We start from the raw sequence: 19,399 nt of genomic DNA, 5'->3' as shown, positions 1-19,399 counted from the left end.
CATGTCCTTTGCCCATTTTTTAATTGGGTTGTTTGTCTTTTTGTTGTTGAGTTCAAGAATCTGTTTATATATTATGGATACTAAACCCTTACCTGATGTGTGGTTTCTAAATATTGCTTCCCATTGTGTAGGCTGCCTTTTAATTTTCTTGACAAAGTTCTTTGATGCACAAAAGTGTCTAATTTTGAGGAATTCCCATTTATCTATTTCTATCTTCAATGCTTGTGCTTTGGGTGTAAGGTCTAGGAAACTGCCCCTTGTGCTAATTTTATAAGATATTACCCTACATTTTCTTCTAAAATTTTTATGGTCTTAACTCTAATGTTTTGATCTTTGATCCATTTTGAGTTAATTTTTATATAAGGTGTGAGATACGGATCTTCTTTCATTCTTTTGCATGTGATATCCAGTTCTCCAAGCATCATTTATTGAAGAGGCCACTGTGTCCCAGGTGGGTTGGCTTGACTGTATTCTCAAAGATCAATTGTCCATAGATGAGAGGGGCTATATCTGAACAATATATTCGATTCCATTAGAAAGTATATCTATCTTTATGCCAGTGGCATACACTTTTGACCACTGTAACTTCATAATAAGCTTAAAAGTCAGGTAGTGTGAGACCTCCCACTTCATTTTTCTTTCTCAAGATATTTGTAGCCATTTGAGGCACTCTGCCATTCCAAATAAATTTGATTATTGGTTTCTCTATTTCTGCAAAGAAATCTTTTGGGATTTAATTGGTATTGCAAGTCTACAAATCAAATTGGGTAGAATTGACATCTTAACTACATTTAGTTTTCCAATCCATGAACACAGTATGCCTGTCCATCTATTTAGATCTTCCATGATTTCTTTTAGCAATTTCTTGCAGTTTTCAGTGTATAGATCTTTTGCATACTTAAATTTATTCCTTAATATATGATTATTTCAGTTGCTATTGTAAATGGATATTTTTCTTCACTTCCTCCTCAGATTGCTCATTACTTGCATGCCGCATTCATTTATTAGCCCAAATAGCTTTGCTGTAGATTTTTGGGGATTTTTGACATATAGTATCATATCATCTGCAAACAGTGAGAGTTTTATTTCTTTCTTTCCAATGTGGAGGACTTTTGTTTCTTTTTATTGTCTAATTACTGTGGCTAGAACTTCCAGCATAATATTGAATCACAGTGGGCATTCTTGTCTTTTTCCTGGTCTTAGAGGAAAAGGTTTCAGTCTTTCCCCATTAAGGTTGATGATACCTGTGGGTTTTTCATATATTCCCTTTATTATGTTCAGGAAGTTCCCTTCTATTCCTATCCTTTGAAGTGTTTTCATCAAGAAAGGATATTGAATTTTGCCAAATGCTTTTTACGTGTCAATAGAGATGATCATGTGGGTTTTTTGGGGGGTTTTTTTGCTTTGATTTATTGATAATATGGTGTATTACATTAACTGATTTTCTTGTGTTGAACCAGCCTTGCATACCTGGAATAAATCCCATTCGGTCATGGTGTATAATTCTTTTAATGTGCTGCTGGATTCGATTTGTAAGAATTTTGTTGAGGATTTTTGCATCTATATTCATTAGAGAGATTGGTCTGTAATTTTCTTTTCTTGTAGTATCTTTGTCTGGCGTTGGTATTAGGATGATGTTGGCTTCATAGAATGAGTTAGGTAGCTTTCCCTCCTCTTCAATTTCTTTTAAAGAGTTTGAGAAGGATTGGTACTAATTCTTTCTTGAATGCTTGGTAGAATTCACCTGTGAAGCCATCTGGTCCTGGACTTTTCTTTTTTGGGAGCTTCTTGATGACTGATTGAATCTCTTTACTTGTGATTGGTTTGTTGCGGTTGTCTATTTCTTCTCGAATCAGTGTTCATTGTTCATGCCTTTTGAGGCACTTGGCCGTTTCATCTAGTTTATTAGCATATAGTTGCTCACAATATCCTCTCATTACCTCCTTTGTATCTGTGGGGTCAGTGGTTATGTCTCCTCTTTCATTTCTGATTTTATTTATTTGCATCTTCTCTCCCTCTATGTATTTTTTTTGTCAACCTAGCTAAAGGCTCTATCAATTTTATTGATTTTCTTGAAAAACCAACTTCTGGTTTTGTTGATTTTCTCAATTGTTTTCATGTACTCAAGTTCCTTTATTTCTACTCTAATCTTCGTTATTTCTTTCTTGTTTGCTTTGGGGTTAGTTTGCTGTTCTTTCTCTAGTTCTTCCAAGTGAACAGTTAATTTCTCAATTTTGCTCTTTCTTCTTTTTTAATATAGGCATTTAAGGCAGTAAATTTCCCTCTTGGCACTGCCTTTGCTGCATCCCATACATTTTCATATGTTGTGCTTTCATTTTCATTTGCCTTGAGATATTTATTGATTTTCTTGTAATTTCCTCCTTGGCCCACTGGTTGTTTAAGAGTGTGTTGTTTAGCCTCCATATATTTGTGAATTTTCTAGCTCTTTGCTAGAATTTTCCTATTAATTGCTATCCAACTTAATTCCATTATGATTTGAGAAAGTGTTTTCTATGATTCCAATCTTTTAAAATTTATTGAATCTTGCTTTGTGACCCAGCATATGGTCTATCCTTGAGAATTATCCATGAGCACTTAAAAAATGTGTATCCTGCTGTTGTGGGGTGTAATGTTCTGTGTACATATGTTAAGTCCAGTTCATTTATTGTATTATTAAAATTCTCTGTTTCTTTATTGATCCTCTACCTAGGTGTTCTATCCATTGATAAGAGTGGGGAACTGCAGTCTTCAACTATTATGGTTGAGACGTGTATTTCTCCCTTTAGTATTGTCAGTGTTTGCCTCATGTACTTTGGAGCACTCTGGCTCAGTGTATAAATATTTGTGATTGTTATGTCTTGTTGTTGAATAGTTCCTTTTATTAATATATAGTGTTCTTCCTTGTATCTCTTAATTGTTTGAAGTCTAAGTTGTTGGACAATAGTATAGCTACTCCTGCTTTTTTCTGATTGTTGTTTTCATGAAATATCTTTTCCCAACCTTTCACTTTCAATCTACTTTTATCCTTGGGTCTAAAATGAGTCTCCCATAGACAGCATATAGATGGGTCCATTTTTTTTTTAGTCTATTCTGCCAGTCTAAGTCTTTTGATTGTAGATTTTAATCCATTAACATTTAGTGTTATTATTATAAAGCTAATACTTTTTCTACCCTTTGCCTTTTGGATTTTACATATCTATTTTTTTCTCTTTTTACCTTTACTGATCATCTTCATTTGTACATTTTTTTCCAGACCTCTCTCTTTTGCCTTTTCCTATCTGCCTGTAGTGTTCCCTTTAGTGTCTCTTGCAAATCCAGTCTCTTGGCAACAAATCCTCTCAGTGATTGTTCATCTGAAATTATTTTAATCTCCCCCTGATTTTTTTCCCAATTTTTATTTCCTTTTTTATCCCCTCATTTTTGGAGGACAGTTCTGCTGGATATAGAATTCTTGGCTGGTAGTTTTTCTCTTTTAGAATCTTAAATATATCATATCACTGTCTTCTTGCCTCCATGGTTTCTGCCGAGAAATTCACAGTCTTATTTGGCTTCCCTTGTATGTGATGGATTGCTTTTCTCTTGCTGCTTTCAAAATTCTCTCTTTCTCTTTGGCATCTGACAATGTGATCAGTAAGTGTCTTGGAGTATGTCTATTTGGATTTGTTCTGTTTGGGATATCCTGTAGTTCTTGGATCTGTAATTTTATGCCTTTCATAACAGATGGGAAATTTTCAGTGATAATTTCTTCCATTAGTCTTTCTCCTTCTTTTCCCTTCTTTTCTCTTCCTGAGACACCCACAACATGTATATTCATGTGCTTCATGTTGTCATTCAGTTCCCTGAGGCCCTGTTCATATTTTTCCGTTCTTTTCCCTATATTTTCTTTACTGTTTCTGATTTCAGATGTCCAGTCCTCTAGGTCACTAATCTTTCCTTCTGCCTCTTCAAATATATTGTTGTAGGTTTCCATTGTTTTATTTTTCATCTCTTCTATTGTGCCTTTCATTCCTATTAGTTCCATGATTTGTTTTTTCAGTCTTTCTATTTCTTCTTTTTGTTCACCCAATGTATTCTTTGTATTCTCTGTCAACTGGTTGATTTTATTTTTGATGAAATTTTGCATGTCTGAGCATAGTGAATTAGTTTATTCAACTCCTGTATCTCATTTGAATTGTTGGTTTGTTCCTTTGACTGGACCATATCTTTGATTTGCCTACTATGACTCATTATTTTTGCTGATGCCTAGGCATTTAATTTCCTTAATTGGTTTATTCTGGATTTCTTTTACTTATCTTGCTGGATGGCTTTGTTCTCTATCTTTTCTTTGACATTCAGTTCAACTAGTTCTAGACCTCTAGCACAGATTCTGTTTAACTGACCAGAATTTTTTGGTTCTTATTTTTCTGTTTCTTGTCCTACCTATATAGAGCTTTTTTGAAAAAGAAGATCTCCTCAGATATTATAGACCCCAGTCATATTTTCCCAAACTGGACTAGCCTCCTCTCAGGAGGTAAGAGTAGCTTGCATCAGTTTTCCCTGAGGGTGAGACCCAGCAGGTTGTCAGGTTTTCCTAGGAGGCCTCTAGACTCTACTTTTCCTATCCTGTCTAGCATGTAGTGCTTATCTGCCCACGGCTTCCCACCAGTGTAAAGTGATATGGTACCTTTAATTTCAGCAGACTCTCCCTGCCAGGGGCATGGTTGAGACAAAGGTGAGGTTGTGGGTGGGCTATAAATGCTTCAGTTTTCCAATCCCTAGGGCCTGAATTCCTTGGAGAGGGGGTTCCTCTTTAATTGGGCCACACCTTTCTCTTGGGGAAGGTACAGTCCTTTGGAAATTAACTCCTTTCACCTGACTAGTTACTTTGTCTCTCAATCCAGCTTATTTCTGCCCTTGCCTGAGTCACTGCTGGAGCTGAGAAGGCTTCCATTTCTATCTACTGAGCTGTTACAGAGTAGGAAAAAAGAAAAAAAAAGGTTTTTCAGAGCAGACCCCCACACCTCACTTTGTCAAACAAGAGTTTATGTTGATACATGGCTCTATGTAACTCCAGGCTCTATGTGCCCCCTTTATTTGGGGTTCAGCCCTTCTTGAGTATTTTTCTGCTATGCAACCCAAAAAAAGCCTATGTTTTTTACTGTTTTCATCAGCCCCATCCCCTCTCTGCTAGGGCAAAAACTCCTATACCTTTAGCACTTATTCCAGGTTTACCTGTGCTGGAGGCCTATTTTCAATGGTCAGAATTTGTTAATTGATTCCACAATTGGAGTTTGGTTAAGTTAAACACTTGCTACTAGTAAAGTCTGTTTCCTTTTCACTTGGGGAACCAGCCTGCTGTACTGTCATACAAAAGGCAACATAACATTTGTGGACACTTAATTTATAGGTTCAGATTCATAGACAACACAGACTTCAGTGATATAAAAACAGATTTTATTAGGAAAGTAATTAAAAGAAAGTAGTTAAAAGAGCTTTCAAAAATAAAGCATAGTTATATCACCAAATAAGATGGCACCAACACCTGAAGAGATGTGCTGGAGAGTTTCAGAAGCAGCATTCCACATCTCATTAGTAAAAATCCACAGCAATCTTAGAGACAGCATTCAGAGTCTCTTTAGTTAAAATCCATGGCAGAGCATAAGATTCTGATGAGGTGTTCTCCCTCTCTTATAAGATTCTTCTCTCTCTCCTTCTTCTTCATAAGTTTCTCCTTTCTCCCTATAACTGTTTGCATGCAGTTTTTATGATATCCTTGCACAATAGTAGCTGAATTCCATTAGCCTACATGACCGGACCCAGTTTGGTCCTCTGGGAACTGGTTAGGGACCGAGAGAACTTTCCTGGGACCTAGATATCATTATCAAAGTACACCTCCTTCTGGGAGGACAGCCAGTCCACCCAGCTAGAGTGCACATTTCAACTATTTCTTACCAAGGTCATGCACTAGCAACATCAGTTGCATGCAATGGCAGCATTAGGTGAACAGAACAGACTCTACAAATTTATCTTTTCCTTACATATGCCCATGGGGGAGGGGTGCCAGCCTCTGAGGTTTGGGAGACTTACAGTTCTGTGTGGTGTCTCAGCTGTTCCACCTGATCCAGACGGGGGTATACTGTCTGGTCACTGATGTTGCCCCAGCAGTTATTCCGTACTGTCCCTGGCTATTTACTAGCTGCTCTGGAGGATGAACTAAATTCCACACCTGTGCTGGTTTGAAAGGATGTGTGTACCCTAGAAAAGCCATGTTTTAATCCTAATCTCATTTTGTAAAGGCAGCCTTTTCTTCTAATCCCTATTCAGCACTGTATATTTGAGACTATAATTAGATCATCTCCCCGGATATGTGATTTAATCAAGAGTGGTTGTTAAGCTGGATTAGGTGATAGCATGTCTCCACCCATTTGAGTGGATTTTGATCAGTTTCTGAAGTCCTATAAAAGAGGAAACATTTTGGAGAATGCGAGTGATTCAAGGAGAGCAGAGCAGAATGACATAGGCACAAGAAGCAGAGTCCACCAGCCAGCGACCTTTGGAGATGAAGAAGGAAAATGCCTCCCGGGGAGCTTCATGAAACAGGAAGCCAGAAGAAGAAGCTAGAAGATGATGCCATGTTCGCCATGTGCCCTTCCAGATGAGAGAGGAACCCTGACTGTGTTTGCCATGTGCCTTTCCAGATGAGAGAGAGACTCTGACTGTGTTCGCCATATGCCCTTCTACTTGAGAGAGAAACCCTGAACTTCATCGGCCTTCTTGCACCAAGGTATCTTCCCTAGATGCCTTAGATTGGACATTTCTATAAACTTGTTTTAATTGGGACATTTTCTCAGCCTTGAAACTGTAAACTAGCAACTTATTAAATTCCTCTTTTAAAAAGCCATTCCATTCCTGGTATATTGCATTCTGGCAGCTAGCAAACTCACTAACTTACCATCTTGCAAAAGGTGTCTCATATGGGTATTTTCAATTACTTTCTATAGTCCCTATTCTAAGGAAAGATCCTGCATTCACAGCCTTCCTGAAGTTTTCAGTTTCAGCCCCAGATATCCTGCACATAGGTAATCAAAGAGGAACACTGATAGCTTTACAAAAGAAGCAACACTTGCCAAGGCAGTGCTCTCTAAATTCAAACAAGAAAGCAACAGCATCCTCTTTACCTTCACCTTGAACTCCACCCCAAGGAAGTCAGAGTCTCAGAGTCAGTGCCAGAGCAAACATAGTTGAGAATATCCATTACCGAAGAGAATACTGGGCCCTTAAAGTAAATCTTCTGAGTCAGGTTAAGGATGGCACCCCACCCAAATGTGAATAAAATGCTCCACCTCTTTTGGGACAGAAAAATGTTGCCAATTTTTAAAAGATTGCAGATGAATCTTAAAGGTCTGGATTTAAATGAGTATATCTAAATATAGATTATAATAAAATATGCATATAACTTAAACATAACAGATTCTATTCTTCATAATATCTTAAAATCTGCTCATTTCACCTAGCACTACATAACTAATATATTTTCATTTTGACCATATACTTCTGTAATATTTTTAGTGGTCTTCTGGTATTTGGCTGTATGATTGTAATCCATTCCCTCTACGTGGTCATCTAGATTGCTCCATGATGTTCATTTGGACAATAATGATGTTATAAATATCCTTGTACATTAAATTTTATGAACAACTTTATATTTTTACCCTGGAAAGTTTTCCTCAACGTGGCTCTTCTATGTACTGTTCAGTCTTTGGAAATAACCTATTTAATTGGCTGGTGCTTAAATGAGAGAGCTCATTTATGTGGCAAAAAGGATTTTACAGATGTGATTAATTTAAGGACTTTGGAATGAGGAGATTATCTTGGATTATTGAGGTGGCCTCCAAGTAATCACATAGGTCCCCTTAAATATGAGAACCTTTCTGCCCATGGTCAGGTAGTCAGAGTGACATGTGTCTAAGGAATATTGGTCAAAGAGATGTAGTGTTACTGTCTTTGAATGGGGACCATGAGACAAGGAATGTGGGTGGCCTCTAGAAGGTAGAAAAGGCAAAGAACCTCCAAAAAGGAGCACAAGTCTCCTGCCCACACTTCGATTTTAATCCAATGAGATCTAGCCTACAGAACTATAAGGTATGATTTGCATTGTTTTAAGTTACTAAGTTTGTAGTAATTTATTTCACCAACCACAGAAAACATATACAATCTAGTAAAGGAATTGATTCCCTAATTCAAAACTCTTCCCACATAAAAAACTGTAGACCCAGATTGGCTTCACCAATGTTCCATAATATAATGGAGGATAAAAAAATGGAATAGTTCCCAATTCTTTTGATGAGGCCAGAAAAACACGAAGCCAAATCTGAGAAGAACATTACAATAATAGAAAATGACATGCCAATTTCTTTCATGAATGCAGATACAGAAATCCTTAATAAACTATAAGCAAAACAAATTCAGCAATAAACATGAAAGGATAGTACATCACAACCTAATATGATTTTATACCAGGCATGTAAATTTGGTTTCACAATAGGAAATCAACTCATATAATTGACTACTTGGATGGATTAAGGAGAAAAATCATACAATCATTTCAATAGATGTGGAGAAATAATTTGATAATATTCAACCAAAGTTTATGCTTAAATAAAATCTTAAGAAATTACAAATAAAAAGAAACTTCCCTAATCTATAGGTATTTTCTACAAAGAACATATAGCAAACATCATATTTAATGGGAAAATGTTGAAAGCATTTTCATTCAAATCAAGAAAGAAACAAAGGTGTTCTGGAGTGGCTGGAGGGAGATGTATGAGGGGATCATATGGTGGCCCATAATAGGCTCTGGGATCTGTCCTGTGACTGCTTGTTGGGGAGTGCTTTGAGGGTTGTTGCTCCTTTGTTTCTTTGCTTTGTATGTGTGCTATGCTATACAGTAAAAAGGTTGAAAAAAACAAAGATTACCACTATGCTCACTTCTATTTATTACTGTAGTTGAGATCCTAAGCAGTATGAAAAGAAAAGATTTAACAGGAAGACATTTACAAACATGATTCTGTATGAAAAATAAAATTTAAAAATTCTACAGATAAACTACTATAATTAAAAGTAAATTCAGCAATGTCGATGTATACAAAGTCAGGATACAAAAATCAACTGCGGTTTCAGTCGACCAAGACGGCCATGTAAGATGTTCCAGGGTGCTGTTCCCATATAGAATCTTTGAACAACTAGTAAAAACTGGCAGAACTATCTTCCTCAAAAACCCCCAAAATAGTTAAAGGGTTGCAGTAACTGGGCAAGTGCTGAATCAAGAAAATGAAGCTTTTAAAACAATAAGCAAAGCTCCTGGGAATTTTCTAGCCCCATCCTCACCACCTGCCTTAAATGATTTGAAGCCAGCCTGCATTTCTACTGTGGGTCCTTTGCCCTGTTCCAGAGGAAGCAGAGTAACCCCTATGCACGTACTGGAGTGCCTGTATGTCAGGCAGAAACCTGAAAGATTGAACCAGAAAACTTGTCTCTTGCTCAGTGTACTAGCTAGGGTTCTCTAGAGAAACAGAATTAGCAGGAAATATCCATAGATGTAAAATTTATAAAAGTGTCTCATGTAACCATGGGAATGTAGAGTCCAAAATCCATTGGACAAGCTGTGAAGCTGATGACTCCAATGAAGGGTCTGGATGAACTCCACAGGAAAGGCTTGCCAGCCAAGGTAGGAAGAGAGACTGTCTCTTCTGAATCCCCTTCAAAAGCCCTCCAATGACTAGATTAAATGTCACTCATTGCAGAAGACACTTCCCTTTGCTGATTACAAATGCAATTAGCTGTGGATGCAGCTGATGTGATCATGATTTAATTCTATGAAATGTCCTCATAGCAACAGACAGGCCAGTACTTGCCCAATCTGACAAGCGGGCACCACCACCTGGCCAAGTTGACACATGAACCTGACCATGACAGTCCAGCCCTCGTCAACTTGACAGCTATACATATCACCTTTAGCCATACTTGATCTCTAAATAGTAAATAATAAAGGACACATTTTTATTTCTTCACCTCACAATATTCAACTGCCCCATGTACAACCAGAAATGCATTAAATCTCCCCAGAATAGGGTTCAAGTCCTTGGGTAATATTCATTCTTAACCTTGATATCTTGCAACTTAAATACTATTACATGAACAAAACAGCATTACAGTCCTCCTTTTTGTAACTGATCACATGGTCATATTTCATATTTAATACGACCTTCTTCCACTACCCATTTCATGTTCCCTTTACCCTTAGCAAGCACTTGAGCTGGCCATGGTTCTTTGCCTGGTGGGGTGACCCAAACCTTCAGTCCTGAAGTTTCAGAGCCATTGGTAGTCCTGCCTGGATTGCACTGCTGCAGTGTTCCATTGATTTTAATCACAGGGCATGTTAGTACTAAAAGACACCCTAGGGGATCTCCTATATTCCAGGAAAACTCTTCTTTACCTCCATTGTGTAGTTGCAGTCCTATTTCCCCCTGATAGTCAGGGTCAATCACCCCAGCCAGTAAAGTAATCCCCTTCTTAGTTTGTTGATCCAGGGTCATGAATACCCAAAGTGACCAGGTGACAGCCTTAGATTCCAGTTCAATGGAATCGTTGTTGTTTCTCCTGGTGGAAGCACTCCTCCTTCTGGGACTAAAACCTATAGATCAGCAGAGCTCAGGGTCACAGGGAGAGGAAGCAAAATTTTTCCTAGTGGGTTACTAGGGGTAATAATGAGTGGTGCTATTCCCATTTCCAGCCCTTGGTTCCTGGACCTATGGGTCCTGGCTATGGGAGAAACAGCACAATACAGAGAATGCTGACTCAGAGCATACACAGCTTCCTAGAGAAAATTACCCCAGCCCTTCAAAGTATTGCCACCTACTTGGCACTGTAATTGACTTTCAAAAGGCTATTCCATCGCTCTATCAATCCAGCTGCTTCTGGATAATGGGGAACATGGTAAGACCAGAGAATTCCATGAGCATGTGCCCATTCCCACATTTCATTTGCTGTGAAGTGTGTTCCTTGATAAGAAGCAATGCTGTGTGGAATACCATCACGATGGATAAGGCATTCTGTAAATCCATGGATGGTAGTTTTGGAAGAAGCATTGCATGTAGGGAAAGCAAACCCCATATACAGAGTATGTGGGCCATATCAGGGGCTGAGTGTGGGTCTCTGTTGCTGGTAGATTGGGCTCTCAGCACTGGCTGTAGCCAGGTCAGCATTGGTGAGTATAAGTCCATGTTGCTGAGTTCATGCATAACCTCCATCCCTACCACCATGACCACTTTATTCATGAGCCCATTGGGCAATGACAGGAGTTGCTGGGGAATGAGGCTGGCTAGTATCCACAGAATGGGTCATCTTATCCACTTGATTATTAAAACTTTCCTCTGCTGAAGAGACCAACTAGGCGTTGCACCTCTTTTTTGGTTGTAGGAGGGGCCAGATGCAACAACTTATCATTCACCTTAGAAGGATATCTCGACATGCCCCATACCACTGGACACCTAGAAATTTCACTAAGGTGTAAGGCCCCTGTATTTTTGTTGGATTTATCTCCCATCCTCTGACATGCAAATGCCTTACCAATAAGTCTAGAGTAGTTGCTACTTCTTGCTCACTAGGTCCAATCAACATGATATCATCAATATAACAGACCAATGTGATGTCTTGTGGGAGGGAGAAACACCTAGTTTTTCCCTCAGTTGAACTGCAAGTGCTGAGATGAGGTATGCTGACCTGCTTGGGCTGTGCTACATTGCACTCTCTCACTTAAGCACCAGGCAATTAAGTAAAACATCATTCATTGCAGCAGGCACACCTCCTAGCCAACTGCAGATGTAATGAGCAACAGATGAGGTTCCACATACCATTGGCTCATGTCCACAATAGCAGAACTAGGTGCCTTCACCTGGCCAAGTTGACAACTGACTTTAACTACCACAATAGCTATTGAGAAAAAGCTTTTGCGAGATCAAAAGCTGCATACCAGGTACCTGGGGATGTATTGATTTGTTCAAGTAATGATATCACATCTGGAATAACAGCTGCAATTGGAGTTACACCTGGGTGAGCTTATGATAATCCACTGTCATCCTCCAAGACCCATCTGCTTTCTGCACAGGCCAAATAGAAGAATTGAATGGGGACGTGGTGGGAATCACCACCCCTGCATCCTTCAAGTCCTTAGTAGTGGCAATAATCTCTGCAATCCCTCCAGGTATCCGGTATTGCTTCTGATTTACTCTTTTGCTAGGCAGGGGCAGTTCTAGTGCCTTCCACTTAGCCTTTCCTATCATAATAGCCCTCACTCCACAAGTTAGAGAGCCAATGTGGGGATTCTGCCAGTTGCTCAAGTATGTCTATTCCAATTATGCATTCTGGAACTGGGGAAATAACTACAGAATGGGTCCCGGGGCCCACTGGACCCACTGTGAGATGGATCTGAGCTAAAACTCCATCAATCACCTGACCCCCATAAGCCCCCACTTTGACTGGTGGACCAGAGTCATGTTTTGGGTCCTCTGGAATAAATGTCTGAACCAGTGTCTAATAATCCCCAAAATACCTGATCATTTCCTTTTCCCCAATGCACAGTTACCCTAGTAAAAGGCCTTTGGTCTCCTTGGGGAAGGCTTGGAGGAAGATTAACAGTATAAATTTATGGTAGTGTAACAGGGTCCTCCCCCAAAGAGACCTGGCTTCCACCTCATTTAAGGGGCTCTGGGTCTGTAAACTGTCTCAAATTTGGAAATTGATTAAGGGGCTGTGACTCTGTGTTTTTGTAATTCAAGTTAGACTTCTGTTTACTTGACTTAGAATTCTTTTGTCTATACAGCTCAAACAAGTATTTAGTAAACTGCCCGTCTACTGTATTTCTAGGTACCCCATGATCTACTAGCCAATGCCACAAATCTCTGCAAGTCAGATTATTTTGATTCCTGCTTTAAGTCTGCTGTCAATTATGATAGCCACCTCCACCTTGTCGTTGATGATTAAGTGATGCCACCTGGCTTCTGCCAACCCGGGATCTGGTCATCCCCATTGTGTTTAAGAATTTCAGCTCAGTGACAGCTGCTCCTACGGTAATATCTGACCTACAGAGAAGTGCAACTACAGAGCTCTTTAGGGATGATGGTGCTAGTCTCACAAATTTATTTCTCACAATTCTGATAAAAGGTGCATCCTCTGGACATTCCTGGGGTATAAGAGCAGGCTTTCCATGATAAATACACTCTAACATTCCAATCTTTCTAAGCCTCTGGATCCCCTCATCTACATTATACCAGGGCAGTTCTGGCATTTCAACCTCAGGTAATGTTGACCAGCTTTTGATTCATATTTCAGCCAACCTTACAAACAAACTCTTAATGCCTTTTCTAACCCCTGGAGCTATAACACTAAAGGCAGAGTCTCTGCTTAGTGGGCCCATTTCAATAAATTCAGCCTGATCCAGCTTTATATTTCTCCCACCATTATTCCACACCCTTAAAATCCATTGCCACACCTAGTTCCCTGATTTCTGTTTATATAAATTGGAAAACTCATACAGTTCTTTTGGAGTATAACTCCTCATGGGTGATGCTTTGCACTTCACTTTTTGGGGCCTGTTGGGGCTTTGGTCTAGTTATAGGTCTGGAAGAAATGAGGGGTGATGGGGGTGGGTCATAAAAGGAATTAGAAGTATCTTCCAAGACATTTGCCTCAGGGCATTCATTCATTTACAGTTTCATCTGGTGAAACAAGATTAATTACTCTAGGACTAATCCCATCAGGTAGAGGTTGGGTGGCCAACTCCTCAGGGCAGGCTGGAGGTGGGGCAGCTATGTCCTCAGGGCAAACTATTAGAGAGTTATTCAGAGAAGACTCAGCATGACCTAGGGTTTCAACCTTGCCATTGACATCATTATCAATCCATATGTTGCCATCCCATTTTTCAGGATCTCATTCCTTTCCAGTCAATGCCCTCACTTTAATGGCAAAGACCATGCAGGATTGAGATTTCAGTTTACATTGCAAAATTGCTACCCTAACAATAAGGTTTTGAGTCTGATTTTCGGAGATCTCATGACTACAGCTATGGGAAATAAGATTTTCCTTCAGTACACTCATAGAAACGTTTATGTCTGTCAGACGGCATGTAAGCTTCTCATTTGAAGCCTAAAGCCCATCCCTTTCATTCATTAATGTATTCAGTGTATCTAACAACAGTCAGCCAACATCACTATACATCCTATCTCCATAAAACTCCATAAGACTGTAAAAAACATTATCCTCCAGAGCCTGCCTTCGTACAAGCAAAACATTAGAAGAATTGAATGGTGATATTTTGACTATCTCTTTTGCCAACTCACCCCATAGATTGGCAGTATCATTCTGATTACAGGAATCAGAGTCCTTAGTGCTTTTGATTCCAGTGAGAGTAGAAAACCAATTGTAAAAAACCATTTTTAAGATTCTATTTCTTAAGAATCACCCCATTCCTGGTACCAAGCTATATTTGCTAGGATTCTCTAGAGAAACAGAATCAGCAGGAAATATCTGTAGATATAAAATTTATAAAAGTATCTCATATAACCATGGGAACATAGAGTCCAAAATCCACAGGGCAGGCTGTGAAGCTGAAGATTCCAATGAAGGGTCTGGATGAACTCCACAGGAGAGGCTTGCCGGCCAAAGCAGGAAGAGAGACTGTCTCTTCTGAATCCTCCTCAAAAGCCTTCCAGTGACTAGATTAAATGTCACTCATTGCAGAAGACCCTCCCCTTGGCTGATTACAAATGCAATCAGCTGTGGATGCAGCTGAAGTGATCATGATTTAATTCTATGAAATGTTGTCATAGCAACAGACAGGCCAGTACTTCCCCAACCAGACAAACAGGTACCACCATCTGGCCAAGTTGACACATGAACCTGACCATGACGCTCAGCTTCCCAGACTTCGCCCTACAGCCTTGAGTAGCTTGCAGAGAGTTAAAGCAGTGTAAGAAACAATTAAATCAAAGTGGTGCAGGGCAAAAGATTACCTGCATTAAGTCATAAACTAGAGCTCCCAGGAATGGGAGAAAGTCTATTTCCTAGGAATAGAGGACACATTTGAATTCCAGTAAAGGGGGAACTTCTATGACCATAAGTAAGCACAACCCCAGGTGTGCTGGTTAGAAAGGATGCAAGTACCTTAGAAAAGTCAAGTTTTATCCTAATCCCATTTTCTGAAGGCAGCTGTTTCTTCTAATCCCTATTCAGTACTGTGTGCTTAAAACTTTAATTAGATTATCTCCCTGGAGATGTGACTCAATCAAGAGTGGTTGTTAAACTGGATTAGGTGGAGACGTGTCTCCATCCATTCCAGATGGGTCTTGATTAGTTTACTGGAATCCTATAAAAAAGGGAAACATTTTGAGAAAGTTAGAGATTCTGAGAGAGCAGAAAATGACATAGTCACAAGAAGCAGAGAGTCCACCAGCCAGCGACCTTTGAGAGGAAGAAGGAAAACACCTCCTGGAGAGAAAGCTAGCAAACGACACCGTGTTTGCCATGTGTCTTTCCAGATGAGAGAGAAACCCTGACTGTGTTCATCATGTGCATTCTCACTTGAGAGAGTAACCCTGAACTTCATCGACCTTCTTAAACCAAGTTATCTTTCCCTGGATGCCTTAGATTGGACATTTTTATCGACTTGCTTTAACTGGGATGTTTTCTTGGCCTTAGAACTGTAAACTTGCAACTTATTAAATTCCTCCTTTTAAAAGGCCATTCTATTTCTGGTATATTGCATTCTGGTTGTTAGCAAACTAGAACATCAGGAGAAGAAGCAGGCAACACTCAAGCTCATGTAAAACAGAGCAGACCCTGCACTTCACATTCACCTCAGGCTGATATTCTTGACAGAACATTTAAACTCTGAAGGAGACCATTAGTCAAAAGTGAGTCAATTCTCAAAGATTGTGAAAGGCGTTTGGTTTTTTTTTGTTGTTGTTGTTGTTATGTTTGTTTCCTTTGCATTCACTTTTTTTTGGGGGGGCTTCTGATACTCAAAGAAATGTCTGCACATAATTAACATGACACAAACTTAAGGAACACACAACTCAGGGACTCAATCACAGAGATAACATTTTAAAATGTACAGTGTGCAAAAGATATATATACATAGTCTGCAGCAAAATACTGCAAGACAAAGAAACAGGTAATGAAAGCTCATCCAAAATACCAAGATAAAATCCCGAAGCCATCAATGTAGGGGACCAGATTTTGGATATACCACACAAAGAATTTTAAAAAGTGATCATTGCTATAAAGGAAAACACAGAAGAAGAACTAAAGGATATCAAGAAAACAACGAATGAACAATATGAGAATCTCAGTAAAGAGAATGAAATTTTAAAAGGAATCAGGCAGATATTCTGGAGTTGAAGACCACAATAACTGAAATGAAAAATTCCCCAAGGGTTTCAAGAACAGATTGAAGTTGGTAGAAGAATCAGTGAACAGGAAGGCAAGAAACTGAAATGATTCAGATTGAGAAGCAGAAAGAAAAAAGGGTTAAAATAAAAAAAGGAAAAGAGCTTCCTCAGAAAGCTAAGTATAGAATAACTCTATGAATCAGAAATCCACTTCTAGGTGCACATTCAAAATAGTTGAAGGCAGGGACACACATATTTGCACACCAATGTTCATGGTGGCATAAGTTACAATTGCCAAAGATAGAAGCAACCTAAGCATTCATCAACTGGTGAATGGATAAATAAAATGTTGTATATACATACATTGGAATATTTTTCTGCCATAAAAAGGAATGCAAGAATGAAATTCTGATTCATGTAACAACCTGGATGAACTTTGATGATATCATGTTGAGCGAAATAAGTCAGACATAAAAGGACAAATATCATATGATCTCACTAATATGAAATAATTAGAATATCAAACTCATAAAGTCAGAATCTGGAGGAGAACTTACCAAAGAACAGGGTGGGGGAAGGGAATGGGAGTTAATGCTTGAGTTGTACAGAGTTTCTATTTGAGTTGATTTTCAAGTTTGGTAATAGATAGTGGTGATAGTAGCACAATATCGTGTATGTAATTAACAGCACTGAATTATATATGTGAATGGGATTAAAGGGAAAAATTTGGGTTGTATATTTGTTACCAGAATAAAATTTTTTAAAGATACAGAGGACTATACAACACAATGAACTCTGTTGTAGACAATGGATTATTGTTAATGTTACAATTTTACTTAAGAGTAAAATTATTAAATTGTTCTTTCATGAACTTTAAAAAATGTATCACACTAACAATAATAGGTTGATAATAGGGTGTAGGGACTTCTGGGTAGATGGCCCACTAGAGCAGCCTGAGATTAGCCCTGCTCCACCGAAAAGTTAGAGAAGGGACAGGAGGTCAACTGAGGCAGCAATTTGAGAGTGTGGTTGACCTGGGAGGGCCTTCTGTACCACATGCAGCTGTCCTGGTTGCAAAGGCCAAGGAACTAAGAGGCAGAAAGCTGGAGCCTGGCATGGAGGTGCAGAGTGGCAGACCCTGCAGGAGTGCATGGAAGGGTACATGGGACTAGGAAATAAGCCAGGCCATGTTTCTTGGGCGTGCTACCCTCACCCGTGCACCCCATGACCCAACGCACCTGAACTCCCTCACCTGCTCCCATTCCCCATGCTCCAGGAACCCTCACACCACCAGCCCCCAGTACATGTACCTGCCCCACACCCCACCCAGGTGCAGCCCAACCCACCTCTCCTACACCCCTCCCAAGCACTACCTCACCCACCCTTATCCCTGCAGGCTGTTACCAGCAGAAAAAGGTTGCAGGAACTAACCTCCATGCCTAGGCTACCGCCGCCCACCACCCCATAGTGTTGCACAGCCTTATCCCACCCTCCCTGAACTCAGCGCATCCATTTATGGCACTCCCAGGTCCATGCATGTGCATGGGCCCCCAATCATGTCATTCAGCTCTGGGAACTGCACATTACTGCAGTCCTAGAACCACACATGCACACAGACCTCAGCCTCACTTCCCAGCTCTGAGAAAGTACCAACCTGCAGAGTGGGGTCACATCTGCCCTCAATCCATGAAGGTGTAATGCCAACCTGCTGCCACAGCCCTACGCATGCACACAAAGGACCCCATGCCTTAGACCAGTGCACACCAGGGTTGCACACCCCAGACTGCTGCAACCACACAGCTACATCCTCCCTGGCTGATGAGTACCCATGTTTACAAGCACCAGTGTAACATCCCCAACCTGTGCCCATGCCTGCCCTGAAACAAATCACTGTACTGAGTGCTCCACGCCATGCCCTGCTCCCTCCTGTACAACTATCCTACAAACACAAGGCCTTAGACTAATGAAAGAAATCAACTCCCAAAGTAAATCAATCAAGATATCTACATGCGACGAAGACAGCAGAAGATCACTAAGCATATCACAATGCAGACAGATATAGCTCGCCTAATGACCAAATTAAAATGCCTTCAGGAGACACAGACATTGGAATAACTAATCAAAATGTTCATACAACTCTATTTACTAAAATAAGCAGGATAGCAAATGACAAAATAAAGGAGATCTAGAAGACCAGAAAGAGGAATTTGAAAAAATAAATAGAAAAATAGCATAAATCATAGATATTAAAGACTCTGTTGACCAAATAAAAACCATACTAGAAGCATACAACACCAGATTTGAAGAGACAGAAGAAAAAATAAGTGATATAGAGGACAGGATAATTAACTTTGAGGACTCAAAACAGCAAATGAAAAAAATTGAATGGTAACTCAGGGAAATGATAGACAAAACAAAGCAAGCAAATATTAAGAATCATTGGTATCCCAGAAGAAGAGAGAAGTAGAGGGCCAGGAAAAGTAGTTAAGGATATAATGGGGGAAAACTTCCCAACCCTCATAAAGGACATAAATATACAAGTCAAAGCAACCCAAAGAACTCCACACAGAATAAATGCAAATAGGCCTTCCCCAAGACACATACTAATCAGTCTGTCAAATGTTGAAGAGAAGCAGAAAATCCTGAAAGTGCAAGAGAAAAATAATCTACTACATACAAGGGAAATCAAATAAGACTGAGTTCAGACTACTAAACTAGCACCCTGGAGGCGAGAAGGCCGTGGTACGATATATTCAAGATCCTGAAAGAGAAAGACTTCCAGCCAAGAATTCTGTACCCAGTCAAACTGTCCTTTAAAATTGAGAGAGAGATTAAAGCTTTCACAGACAAAGAAGTCTTGAAAAGAATTCTCAACAAGAGACCAACCCTCCAAAAAATACTAAAAGGAGTTTGGCCAGCTGAAAAAGAAAAAGAAAAAAAAAAAAACAGGAGAAGGAGGTCTGGAAGAGGGTGCA

This window comes from Tamandua tetradactyla, chromosome 12, assembly GCF_023851605.1.
Source record: "Tamandua tetradactyla isolate mTamTet1 chromosome 12, mTamTet1.pri, whole genome shotgun sequence".
Taxonomy (NCBI): domain Eukaryota; kingdom Metazoa; phylum Chordata; class Mammalia; order Pilosa; family Myrmecophagidae; genus Tamandua; species Tamandua tetradactyla.
This window is presented reverse-complemented; position numbering follows the sequence as displayed.